General features: G+C 37.4%; 1 protein-coding gene across 17 annotated transcripts in view; it reads right to left on the reverse strand.

Annotated features, from left to right (window-relative positions):
- The window catches only part of ROBO2 (roundabout guidance receptor 2), a 1,471,152-nt gene that overhangs the window by 609,540 nt on the left and 847,669 nt on the right, over positions 1–13,943 (reverse strand). The window lies entirely within an intron of this gene.

The following is a 13,943-nucleotide window of genomic DNA, read 5'->3' on the forward strand; positions in this document are numbered from 1 at the left end:
TCAATTGCACTTAAGCCACATTCATTGAAAGAGAATCTCCCTCATCAGTGATGCAATACTCCCTAAATGGCCACTATAATCTTGTGACCTTTAAACGGGGACATGCCACCCCCACTCTGATTCACATTCTTTCTTGTCCCCCACTCCCCTGGCTCTTTCAGTTTTATTGCTTTGGTGGCTTCTCCCTCTAGTTAGGTATCTAGACTTCTGATTATTTCCCTCAAGAATTAATTTACATTTATATACCAAATAAAGCATTAGCTCTTAATCTGGTAAGAACATTTTCTGCCTAAATTCCTATAAGTGATTTCAATGTTGATTTATTTTAGGGGGGAGAGGTTTAGGAGAGTTTTCCAATGTTGAGATATGTAACTACTCTGTCATTTTGTTCTCCTCTTTATGTTCCTAATAAAGATGTTAAATCAGCCCTCACTTAGAGCTGATCTCTAGACATCACCCCCCAAATCGTTACATTTTCATCTCTGATTGCCCTTGGGCATTACCACCTCTTAACAAGATATTTCACTTCCACAGAGTGAAAAACAGGTTGCAAGGAAGCATCACGCAGAGTGTTTTCACTGTTGTTTGTTCTCATATTTAGACAAAAGTAAAGACTTTTGAACAAACATGAGTTTATATAAAAGGAACAGAGTGGAGTACTACATTAAAAATAAGTTAAAAATATACAAGTTAGAGCAGAATAAGAAAGATTTTTTAAAACTATGGCTTAGTTTAATTTACCACCTAAATATTACCAACTGCCTAACATTAGAATTATGTTCAACAGACCTAAAACCAGCACTGAAAAGCAACACTTTGCACTTTCTGGTTGCCATACAACAGGTGACTAGAATCAGAATCTGTTAAGCAACTCAGATGATTTACAAGGTTCCAAAACCTCTAGCGATTTTATTTAAACTGGTTCATGTATCTATACAAAGAGAGAGGTAACTGGGATTATAGCAATATCATATCTAATCCCTTCTGCTAAACTAACATCTAGATATAAACACACAAAACAACAACTTTGTAAGCCTGTCCCTTAAATCCAAGTGCTCATGGGAAACTCACACCTGCCACCCTGAACACCTTCTCATTAGATGCTTCTCCAAAATCTCAAGAGAATTGTAATTAGTTTCTTTATCAAACAAACAAAAATGCTATTTGGATATTGTGGAATAGATCTATCTAGGCAACACTCTAAAGATGATGGCTAAAAGCACTTTTTTTAGTTTGATGATCATCACAAGCATTGCCAAGCTATAAGAAGGCCTGAGGGATTTTTTTTTTCAGCGTTCATTTGGGATATTTTTTAACATTTCAATTTTATCTAACAGTAGCCACAATTAGTTCATGAAGTACCATTTTTAAAAAGACCATGGCAGGTATTAAAACTTTAGCAACTTCTTTGTCAAAAGCTTTGACAATATATAAGATCTATTTTGGAAAATAGCATAGAAGTATGAAGACTTTTCTTGTCTGCCTTCCCCCCCCCCCCCCCCATTAAAAACAGAAGGTATTAATCACCCGATTTCAAAGGCAGCTGACTGATGCTATTCACTGAGTTGGGCATTCTTACTAATGTGGCCCCATGAATAACTCTCAGGGCTTTTATTAGTGCTCTGAGTGGACTCTTAGCAGAAGCCCAGCCTTCCTTTAGCAACCCTCATCCCCTCAGGCTCCAAAAGGATTATAGATAATGGCTGAGAGAAAGCATCATTGGTAAAAACAAAAGTTTTTAAAGGGAGAAAAATGGGAGCAAAGTGGACATATTGGAGACAAGTCATGATTCATGGCCTGTACTGTGTTCTGCCTCTCTGTCTCTAACTCAATACACTCTTTAGTTTTACTGCTGGATAAGGGAGGACCAAACCAGTGCACTTCTCCTAGCAACCAATGTCGGCCAGCGAAGAAGGCATGTCATCTGCTCAAAGGGAAAACGGAAGAATCTGGGGTCATACAAAGCCAGACACATGTTCTTCTGCATTTGATTCCAAATTAATTATCAAAAAGGATGCGGTAAATGCTAAATAATTCTGCTTTCTGTGAATGTTAACAATCCATAGAACTAATATCAGCTTGTGTACTTGCTATATATAGTTAAGTTTCAAATGCTGTGGTCCAATCCAATTGACATGAGTGTTTACTTTTTCATTTATTCTAGCCCTTACTCCCATCATCTTTTACAGAGATCACCCCTCCCAGGTATGTCCTGGCACCTCCTGGACATTTCAAATGCTAAGATTATGTGGTAACTCCTATCTGAAAGCTTAGAAGTACATCCTGTGAGGAGAGAAATTACAAAAGCAATTGCCTGGTCATCTTATTTGCCTTCCATGCCATGTTTAGCTGTTGCTCAGAAAGATAAAAACAGCTTTCTGGAAAGAAAAGGTTGGACGAAATTGGAGTTTAAATTTAACATGACAAGGTATTTACTGAGCACCTCAAAAATCTGGGGAGAGTTTCATAAGATCTGACTGATACATATCACAGGTGTTGTAGTTTAACATGAAAGTACAATAATAATCCATAGCCAGGAAAGTGTCCTTTAAAATAAAAATTGTCTGTTGGACTCTAAAACGAGTGCAGTCTTCAAAAAACTCAGAAATTTTTCCAGATCTCATAGTCATGTGTAAGTGAAGAGGAAGAAAAAAACAGTTTGCCCAAAATCTGTATACACATGTTGTATATATTTCCCCATTCTTTAATCTTTCATTTTATACTAAAAGTTGACATTATCAAGGTTTTCAAATCACTAAGATGGGATTGAAACACTTAAAAATATACTTAGCTACAAAATCACCTATGTGTTTTCATGAGAGCCAGAAAGCAACACACCAGTTACATCTCTTCGCACTTCTTTTCTGGTGAATGTATTAAACAGCATCAGCCAGGTTGAAAAGGAAAGGCGGCTGCAAACCTCAAATGAATGACAGCTTGAAGATCTGTGAGTACAGAGCTCATAGACTACTGAATATCTTTCTGTTAAATTTTAACTCTTTAGATTTTCACCGCAGTGAAAAAAAAAATTCTGAGACCATCAAATTATCTGAAAGTAAACAGTTTCCCTTTTTTGATCATATGTATGAACATTTTCAATAGTTATAACTGGTCCATAGGTTTTAGGCAAATCCATTATAAATTCCAGTCTGATTTCAAGTGGTATTCCTTGCTTAAACTTGAAAAACAGGAGGGTCTTGGAACAGTTGAGTTATATCCCATAATTTCCAGTTCATTTCCAAAAACAGCCTGAGGGAAGTGACTGTGGCTCAATCGACTGGGCTCCCGTCTACTATATGGGAGGCCCTGGGTTCATGTCCCAGGTCTCCTTGTGAAGGTAAGCTGGCCAACACCCAAGGAGAGCTGGCGCAGCAAGATGACACAACAAAGGGAGACAAGCAGACACAGAAGAACATGCAGTGAATGGAGAGAGAGAACAGGCAGTAAGAAAGCCGCAAGGGGGGAGAGGGCGGGGATTAAAAAAAAAAATAGCATGAGGCCAAAAACTAGAGAATGAGATGCCACATCAATCCTTACAATAGAAATTAAAGTATGGCTATTAACTCCTCCTGAACTAAAATTGCTACATTGCTTATGGTTCTAGTTACAATGGCTATAAACTAAGTATTTTGGTCTAATACTGTTGCTTACTTAGTATTATTTTTTAATTCTATTTATTCATAAAGAAAACACAAATACCATTGGTTATTAATGAAAATGGTTGTGATTCATAAGGCTAGGGAATTTTGCCAATCATTCATATGCATATCATTGAGCCCATACCAGATACAGGGATACACCACATGCAGATTCAAGAGTAGTCCCTGATTGCTTTCAAAGATGGATGCTTAAAGTATTGGATATTTTTTTTCCAGGGAAAAAGTTTTCTCAATTGTACACAAAGATAATAATGACTAATAAAGCATTAAACTGGAGTACTTAGAATAATACAATTTTAAAGGTGAGGGAGACTTTGGAGACAGTCAATCTTGTCTTTTTTTTTTTGGTAAGCATCTAAGGTCACACAATTGATAAGAAGGAAAGCCAAGACTAGAATCCAGAGTTTCAGCCACCCAACGCACATCCCTTCAGCGATAATAAAGATCTAGTTTTGTTCAGATCATCCTTTATGACATACACAGCCACTCAATTTCCACATATGATTAATGGGTAATCGTAAAAATTAGGATAAGTGTCTTGCCAGATGAAAGAAATATAAGCAGGCTACCCAGAAAAAAAATTACGTTCGTGGTGACAACATTAATTTTTAAAAAGATTTTCTGTACTAAGAATGTTTATTTCAGAACTCAGCAAATTTGTCTTAGATGGTACTTTATAGAAAAAGCATGAAGAAAAAATAACCTGGATAAAATATGAATCAGACAACATGAAACAAAATTCTGGGTTATATAAGCATACTCTGTTTGTTAAGAAATTGTGATCTTTAGTTTGCCTTTCTTGTTTAGTCTTTTCATTCATAATCTCACTCACTTGGGAATCCCATTTGTTCTGTAATCAACATATGATGCAATGGAGACACACATGTCATAGCACGTTTGTCAGAGTTGCATAGGTGTGGGCACAGATGAGTCTCCTTAAGAGGCAACAAAATTCTTAATCAGTTACCTATAAGACTCATCCTTCAGAGATTTTAAGAAAATCGTCATGAGATGCATCCCAAGTCATCCATAGTGAGTCTGCTAGCCAAAGTCCTCTTAAATCTACTTATAGTTATCTTTCCAGTTCATACTAGACAGAGAAAGTCAATATTATCACAAATACTATTACCATTAATAATATGAGTAGCCAACACATGGTACTTACCATTTATCAGGCACTGAGCATTATATACTTTAACTCATTTAATCCTCACATCAACTGGGTGAGATGGATACTAATATAATGCCCATTGTACAGATAAAAGGATAGAGGCATAGTAAGGTTGTTACTTGCTCAAACTCATTTAGTTGTGTTTGTTGGCTGTCTTTCAATAATCATCTTCCACTTCTTCCCTACAAACTATGAAGCAATCAAACTAAACGTCTTGCCTGTAATTTTCAATATTTCTCTCTATCAAATCTCCGTACTTCCTCTAAGGCCAGGTTAAGTGGCCTGGCTGGTGTTAACTCTTCCCAGATAGCACTAGCCAAAATTAATCTATTCTTGCTCTGAGTTCCTAAAGTAGGTTGTGTGTACCATCAACCTCACATTTGCCAGATACTAGCTTTGTTTTAGTGATTTGAATATTTGTTATCTCTCTGTTTTGGTTTGAGACTTTTATGTGAACCCCAGAAAATTATGTTCTTAAATTAACCTATTGTGAACCTTTGATTGGATTAGATCAGTTAAGAACCATTTGATTAGATTGCTCCAGCAGGGCGTAGCCCAGGGTGGTCCTAATCATCTAACTGGAGTCCTTTATAAAGGTCAGACAGAGAAAAAGCCTCAGTGATGGAGAGAAGGAACCCAGGAGCTCAGAGGGGAGCCTGGGAGAGAGAAAAGCCACAGACGGAGCAGCTGGAAGCAGAACTAGGACCGGGGGAGAAGGGAGAAGGGAATCTGGAGAGGGCATATTGCACCCCACAGCCTTTAGCAAACTAAAACACACCCCTAACTAGTGCTCTCCTTAAAGGTGGGCACAACATAACATGTCATTATGTTCTTCACAAAACCCAGCAAGTTGCCTTGTCTATAATTGGTACTCAATAAGCATGTGTTAAATGAATCAATGAATAACCTCAAATATATATCAAGTGAATTCTCTTTTTGGCATGGACAGAAACATCTGGACATTTTCACAAACAAGAGTCTGGCACTCTTCTTATGGAGTTCCAGTGCTGGGGAGCTGGAAACAGTCTTTCATAAAAAGAAGGATGGTATAAGAAAGAGCATCCCTGGATTCTAGTTTCAGCTCTGTCACTATTACAATGCAATCTGTGATGAGGCACATGAAATCTGAGCCTCAATTCTCCATGAGTCCCACCAATGGGAAAGTTGTACTGCACAACTGCAAATGTTTATTTAAACTCTGCGGTGCTATAATTCAATAATTTATATTTAGCACTGTTGAGGTCTTTGCTGAAAGTGCAAAATTCAAGTTGGGTTAACTGTGTATCTAAAACTTTACAAGGAAACTGAACAAGATTTAGATGACAATCTCTGAAGAGATTTAGAAATAAGGGCTACTGAAAATTAAATCATATACTATTAAATGGTTTCACTCCAAAACGTCATATCTAACTTATTCTTAAAAGCCGTGCAACGTTTTTCTTTCAAAGACAAATCAAATGAAAACATTTACCTCATACCCTGCTGATAAGAATGTAAAATGGTAAAGCCACTATAGAAAATAGTCTGGCATTTCCTCTAAAGGTTAAACATAGAGTTACCATGTGGTCCAGAAATTCCTCTCCTGGTATATACCCAATATAAATAAAACTGTATGCCCACGTAAAAAAAACATGTACACAAGTGTTCACAGCAGCATTATTCATAATATCCAAGAAGTGGAAACAAACTAAATAGCCATTATCTGATGAAAGGATAAATAAAATGGAATATTATTAGACAATAAAAGAATTTAATATATACATACAACATGAATAATCCTTGAAAGGGGAAACAAGCTAGTAATAAAAGACAATGTAGTGCATAATTTCATTTACATGCAATGTTCAGAATAGGCAAATCTATAGACAGAAAATAGATTTGGTGGTTTCCTAGGTTTGTGGGAGAGAGGGAGATAGGAAAGAACTGCTAATGGGTACAGGGTTTCTTTTTAGGATGATGAAAATATTCTAAAATTAGACTTTAATGATTGTTGCACAACTTTGAAATGATAGAAATCACAGAATTATACACTTTAAATGGGAGAATTACATGGTATCTGAATTACATTTCAAATCAGTTGAAAAAAAGGAAATTAACTAAATAGCAAGATTTAAAGATTTTTAAGCATTTACTTTAGTTTTAAAGAGTAAAGTTTTTTACCTGACTTTTTCAAGGTATTTTCTTTAAACAAAAAGAAAGTATATTAAGAGGATCCTACTTGCTAAATTCCTGAGTGTATTTCAGTTTAGTCCCAGGGACTGTAAAAATGACTTTGTTCTTGACAAGTGAAACAGAAGTTATGATAGAGCAATAGGGATATTACATTTAATCATCTCCTTTTTCAATGAATAGAGAGCTATGTATTTGGAGGCCAAATTTGATTCTGTCTTCAGAATAATCATTTTATTTGTTGCTGAGGTTCAAATGGAAATAGTGAAAGATGAACCTCATGCAAAAAAAGGTCAATTTCTGGACTAAATATCATCATATAAGCCAATGCTCTTCAATGTGATGGTAGTAGATATGGTTCTATGAAGGCACATCAGAATCATCTGAAGGAGCACCTGTCAAAATACGTACTCTAGGTAATAGTCTGATGGTATTATTGCATAATCCATAACAAATGATCCACACCAACGTAGTGTGTTGATGGAAGGGTGTTGTGTGGGAATTACACACATGTACATGATTGTTTTGTAAGTTCACAATTTCTCTAATAAAAATATATATTAAAAATAGGGAGTAGATGTGGTTCAAGCAATTGAGCTCCTACCTCCCACATGGGAGATTCAGGGTTCAGTTCCTGGTACCTACTAAAGAAGACGAGCAGCCACCACAACCAGCAGATGACATGACCAGAAAGGGAGCAAGAGTGACTCAGCAGTTGGGCACTCACCTCATGTATGGGAGGACTTGGGTTCAGGTCCCAGTGCCTCCTAAAGAAGATGAGCAGATAACAAGCAGACAGTCAAGGGAACTGGGGGAGGAGGGCGTAGGCTAAGAAAATAACAAAGAAACAAAAAAACTCACATTCACCTATGTGCTAAAAGAGACAGCAGTGTTATTTGGAAAACGAAGGAGGGTGACCATGAAAACCACCACTACAGAAATATCCTTTGTTAGATAGAAAAGAGAAATATGGAAGCAAATTTTGAATTCTGTATCTCCTGCTAAGTAAAGCACAATATACACTCACTCACACACACATATATATAACTAAATGAAAAACTTCAATTTATACACAACAAAATGAAAAATTAAAGACTTACTTCTTGCAAAGATCTGGGGGAAGAGTATTTCAGGCAGAAGAGAAAGCAAATATGAAGTCCTTTAATCAAGACTAGAACAGCAAACTGTCAGTGGTCTTTAGTAAATATCCCAAAGAATTGAAAGGAGGGACTCAAACATGATATTTGCAAAAACAAGGTCCACAGCATCATTATTCCCAATGACCAAAAAGCGGAAACAACCCAAATGTCCATGGACAAATAACTAGATAAACAAAATGCGGTATATCTAATCCATATAATGCAATACTATTCAGTCATAAAAAGTAATCAAGGTCTGATACATGCTACAACATGGACGAACCTTGATAGGTATGCTAAGTGAATGAGCCCGGCACAAAAAGGCAAAGATATTGTACAATTATGCTTATATGAAATATCGAGAATAAGCAAAAATAAGCAAATTCATAGAGACAAAGTACATCAGAGGTAACTCGGGTATGGGAAATTTTTGCTGAATTCGTAAAGAATTTCTGTTTGGGTGATGAAAAGTCTAAAGAATAGAAGGTAGTAATGGTAGCACAACATTATAAAAGTAATTAACACTCCTGCATTGTATACTTTAAAGTGGTTAAAATCCACAACGTAAGAAATGAAATAAAAACAGTGGTAATACTAGGGTCAAGATAGGCAGTGTCAGCAGGAGGTCAGAAAAGTATAGAGGAGCTTATAGTGGCAGTCATTTTTTTTTCTTTTTTTTTTAATGTTACATTAAACAAATATGAGGTCCCTGTATACCCCCACCGCCCTCACCCCACTCCTCCGCCCATAACCACAACCTCCTCCATCATCATGAGACCTTCACTGCACTTGGTGAATACATCTCTGAGCACCGCTGCACCTCATGGTCAATGGTCCACATCCTAGCCCACACTCTCCCACAGTCCACCCAGTGGGCCATGGGAGGACACACAATGTCCGGTAACTGTCCCTGCAGCATGTAGTGGTAGTCTTGTTGACCACTGTGAGGAGTTTCCAAGTGAAAGTTCCTAAGCAAACAGGTGACACAATCTTTACATGTTTATAAAAGGTCCCTCTGGCTATTGAGTAGAGAAGGAATTTGTAGAGATAAGAAAGGCAGAAAAGGAAGCCTGTTTATCAGGCTATTTACAGTGGTCCATATTTTACCAGGATGGTAGTGATAGTGTAAGAAATGCTTGATATCTACTTACTTAAAAAGGCAATAAAACAGTAAGATGAATTAAAGGATGCATAATAGATAAGTGATAAACAATTAAGTAAAATGTTAATGGTAGAATCTGGGTGGAGGTATTTAAAAGTCCACCGTAAAATTCTTTCAGCTTCTGTTTCACTCTATGTTTGAAAATGAACCTAATAAAATGTTGGGGAAAATCACATACCCATTCAAAATGGTTGGTATCAAGATATATTCCTAAGGTAGAAGAGACGGTGTGCTAACAAGTTGGATATAGGCTATGGGAGCAATTCAACAATAACTTCTAGTTTTGGGTCTCCAACAGTTCTGTGATCAGTAATGGGATGGCGATGAAGAAAAGAACAGATGTTACCTTGAACATGAATTTGATATAGGCTCAGACATCAAGTAAAGGTGTCAAGTAATGAGCTGGATATGTTAAGTACTATTCCAGCACTGGTGATACAACAGTGGTAGATGAGACAAACTCACACCTTCGTGGAGTATATTTTCCTCCAAGCAATACGCAGGGTAATTTGAGAAGTATCGGCATAAAGACATATTTTAAACCTTGGGATTACATGACAGTTACTAAGGATTAGATACTAATGGATAAGACAAAATGGAGAATTGACTCTCCATCACTGTTTGGGCACTAGAAATGGGCATTCTGGTTCACTAAGGTGCTCTGTAAATACTATATTTGATCTCTATCATGGCATAAACTGATAAAATATTGAAAGATTTTATGAGAATTTTTCCTTAAAATGCACTTATATAGTCATTACTTTGTTCTTTAGTCTATAGTTAATTAGTTAAAAAAAGATGGGGAAAATTAATAGCCATATCAATCTATTGATTTATGTCTATAGGTCTATACCTGGAGATAAAGAAACAATGCTTGTCTTTAAAATAAAATATCAGAGAAGTGGACTTGGCCCAATGGATAGGGCATCCGCCTACCACATGGGAGGTCCGTGGTTCAAACCCCAGGCCTCCTTGACCCGTGTGGAGCTGGCCCAGGCACAGTGCTGATGCACGCAAGGAGTGCCCTGCCACGCAGGGGTGTCCCCCGCATAGGGGAGCCTCACGCACAAGGAGTGCGCCCCGTAAGGAGAGCCACCCAGCGTGAAAGACAATGCAGCCTGCCCAAGAGTAGCACCGCACACACACGGAGAGCTGACACAACAAGATGACGTAACAAAAAGAAACACAGATTCCCAGTGCTGCTGATAAGGATAGAAGCGGTCACAGAAGAACACACAGTGAATGGACAAAGAGAGCAGACAACTGGTGGGGGGCGGGGGAGGGCCGGGGGGAAGGGAGAGAAATAAATAAAAAAAATAAAAAATAAAATATCAAATGGGATTCTATAATTTTCTGTTGTCTGCTTGAACTGGAAAATGATAGGAAAAACAAGTTTGCATACAGTATATAGTATTTAAAGTCTATAGTATTATAAAAGAAAAGTGATAAGAACTCAACTGAATATATTGAAAGAGTATTAACATAGCTCCCCTCCACCAGTAAGAAGGAGAAAGGGAAGGAAAAGAAGGAATAAAGGAAGAGGAGGAAGAGGAGGAAAAGGAAGAGAAGAAGAGGAGGAAGAAGAAAAGGAGGAGAAAGAGTCTGAGGAAGAGGAGGAGAGGAAAAAGTAGGAGGAAGAGAAGGGGGAACTCTTTTCTAATACTCTTCAAAACCCAAATATGAAGTACTTTTAAAGTCCTTTATTTATTTATTTTTTAAGATTTATTTATTTTATTTAATTCCCACCCCTCCCCCGGTTGTCTGTTCTCTGTGTCTATTTGCTGCGTCTTGTTTCTTTGTCCGCTTCTTTGTCAGCACGGGAAGTGTGGGCGGCGCCATTCCTGGGCAGGCTGCTCTTTCTTTTTCCCGCTGGGCGGCTCTCCTTACGGGGCGCACTCCTTGCGCGTGGGGCTCCCCTATGCGGGGAACACCCCTGCGTGGCAGGGCACTCCTTGCGTGCATCAGCACTGCGCATGGGCCAGCTCCACACGGGTCAAGGAGGCCGGGGGTTTGAACCGCGGACCTCCCATGTGGTAGACAGACGCCCTAAACACTGGGCCAAGTCCATTTCCCTAAAGTCCTTTAGATTGCAGGAACTACTCAAGTAGATATTAGTAGACACACATATCCCACATAGATAAGTTCCCTTTCTATGCAAGTCTACAAATTAATGCTGTGTACCTACATCCCACATTTTTATTGTCAAAGATGCAACTTTACACAGGCTGTTCTGTGTTGAGATTACCAGACTGTCCTTTTTGTAGGATCACCTTTTTTTTTTAAAAAGGTATCTTGTTTAATGTTCTAGTAATTCCTTTTGGTTTATGATCCACATGTTCTAAAAAATCGAAGGTTATTCAAACAAAGCCATTTCAAACACTGCATATTGCATACTTGCAAGAACAAATTTCAGGTTACTTTTATGCAATTGAAGTTCGGAAATTGACTACATATGGCTTAGTGAGCCCATTATCAAAAGAAGAACTTTAGCAAATTGTATAATCCTATATAAAAAAAAAATCTATCTGCGATACACATACACATTACCTTTCTCTCTCAAAATATCATGTGTGCCATTTCATTTTAACATTGTTAGGGAAAAAAGATGAGAAAACTATTGCCATTTTTAAAACACTATGCACAAGTATAAAAACCTAACAGGTTGGCATAATGCATGAGCTACAGTCTACATCTTAATGTAATTAAAAAGCCTTGTGATGGTTCATATTAGTTCCTGTAAATACTTGCAAAACTCTATTTTTACTTTAAAATAAAGAAAACCCAGATGACAAAAGCTAAACTAAAAAGCATAGCCTCCTTTATAACAGGAGAGAGAAATCTGCATTTGGTTAATTAAAATGTCTCATGAGAAAATAATCATCTTTTACACCATAAGTACAAAAGTTTATCTGTAGTTCTCAACTAACAATGGACTTTTACAGGGAAAGGATACTAAAAATCATAAATAATATTAGCACATACCTTCTACAAGGAGGCAAATCTCTAACATTTTTATATATACTATAAAAATGCACATATAAATAACCCACCAAGCAAATTTCAATGCAAATCCATGTATCATTTGTCACTGAATAAAATTAATTTCTTCATCTAGCACAAGGATGGTCAGTATATCTTTGAAATGATACAACCTTCTCTAAATTTGAAATTCATGGGGAATATAAGCACACACTTCCAAGAGGGTAAGAAGCAAAAAGAAATCATAGAATCCTGGAAGAGGAAGAGATCCAACAAACCAGGCACCCCATTGTATATATATGCAATCTCAGCCCCAATGTGTTGAAACAGCCTAGAGGGCAGTGTTGTCTAACATCCCAAATTTTCAACAGTCCCATGGAGAGAAACTGTCATCATTATGAAGTAAACCAATGGCAAGCCAATGTCAACCATATGATTTTTAGCCTAATTCATTAGGTATGTCCACAGTTTCCTTCGCTTATGACACTCCTGAAGCTAAATGCAATTTTTAAAAAAAAGTTTCATAAACAGAGAATTTAGCATTACCTTTTCAGTTTCAACTCCTTAGCCCTTGGCATTTTTCATACATTACTATGGTTTAATGGCCAGCCACAAGCTACCCCCTCATCCTACAAATGCTCAATCAGAAAAAGGTTCTAGGTGTGTCTGTTGGGCATGGGAGTGGGGGAGTTGGAAGAGAAGGAAGGGAAAAAAGAAGAGAAAGAGGAAAGAGAAGCAGGAGATAGGGAGGGTGAAGGATAAAAGAAGAGAGGGAGGGAGGGAAGGATGAGAGAAATAACGTCTTTGCTACTGCTGTTCTAGCAAGCTGGTTAATTGCATTTGTTTCATATATCTCCAAACACCCCGGTACATTAATTACATTCTGTAACACCAAGCTCTTCTGATTCCCTCTGTCACTTCCACTGAGCAATTTAATTGTATTCCTTCTAGTTACACACTGAATTTTTTTAAATGGGTGATAACTCTGTAGTCTGATATATATTATTTATAACTGCATTTCTGGTAAAGAGATGTAAATTTATTATTTCTAAGGCCATATTATCCAAAAACTTATACTGAAGACTTCTCATCATTATAAGCAAACACTTTGGGACAAATACGTAAGTCTTATTATTATTTCAAATAAGGTAAGTGTACTGAAGAAGAAAATGCATGAAGAATGAGTATAGGTATTGTCATAGAATAATTCACAATGATTAATTCCTAAACATCTACTACTTAGAAGGGGAAAAAAGAGAGAAACAGTGTGCACACATGCATGTCTTGCCTACTACCACTGGGGAGCAAAGGTGCTCATGTCGTCCAAGATTGAAAACAGCTACTTGACAGTAGGTAAATCCCTCTGTATTGCCTCATGTTTATAGAAAGGCTTCCTTTTTGAGTCTGATACATTGGGTTCTATAAAGCAGCAGCTGCCAGGAACAAAGTTAGCTCCCACAGACAGGCTAAAATAGATACTGTCCCAAATAATGAATCCATCCATAACGCAAATACTGGAGGAGAGTTTATCTAGCAACAAGCTAGTATGATGGTTCATGTATTAGGACCAAAACACCTCAGATTCTTTACAAGTAGAGTAATTAAGCATAGTAAGTCCTGCAATCCACATTGGAGGTGGGGGACTTATACTAATCATCCCTTTC

The sequence above is a fragment of the Dasypus novemcinctus genome, chromosome 4, assembly GCF_030445035.2.
Source record: "Dasypus novemcinctus isolate mDasNov1 chromosome 4, mDasNov1.1.hap2, whole genome shotgun sequence".
Lineage (NCBI taxonomy): Eukaryota > Metazoa > Chordata > Mammalia > Cingulata > Dasypodidae > Dasypus > Dasypus novemcinctus.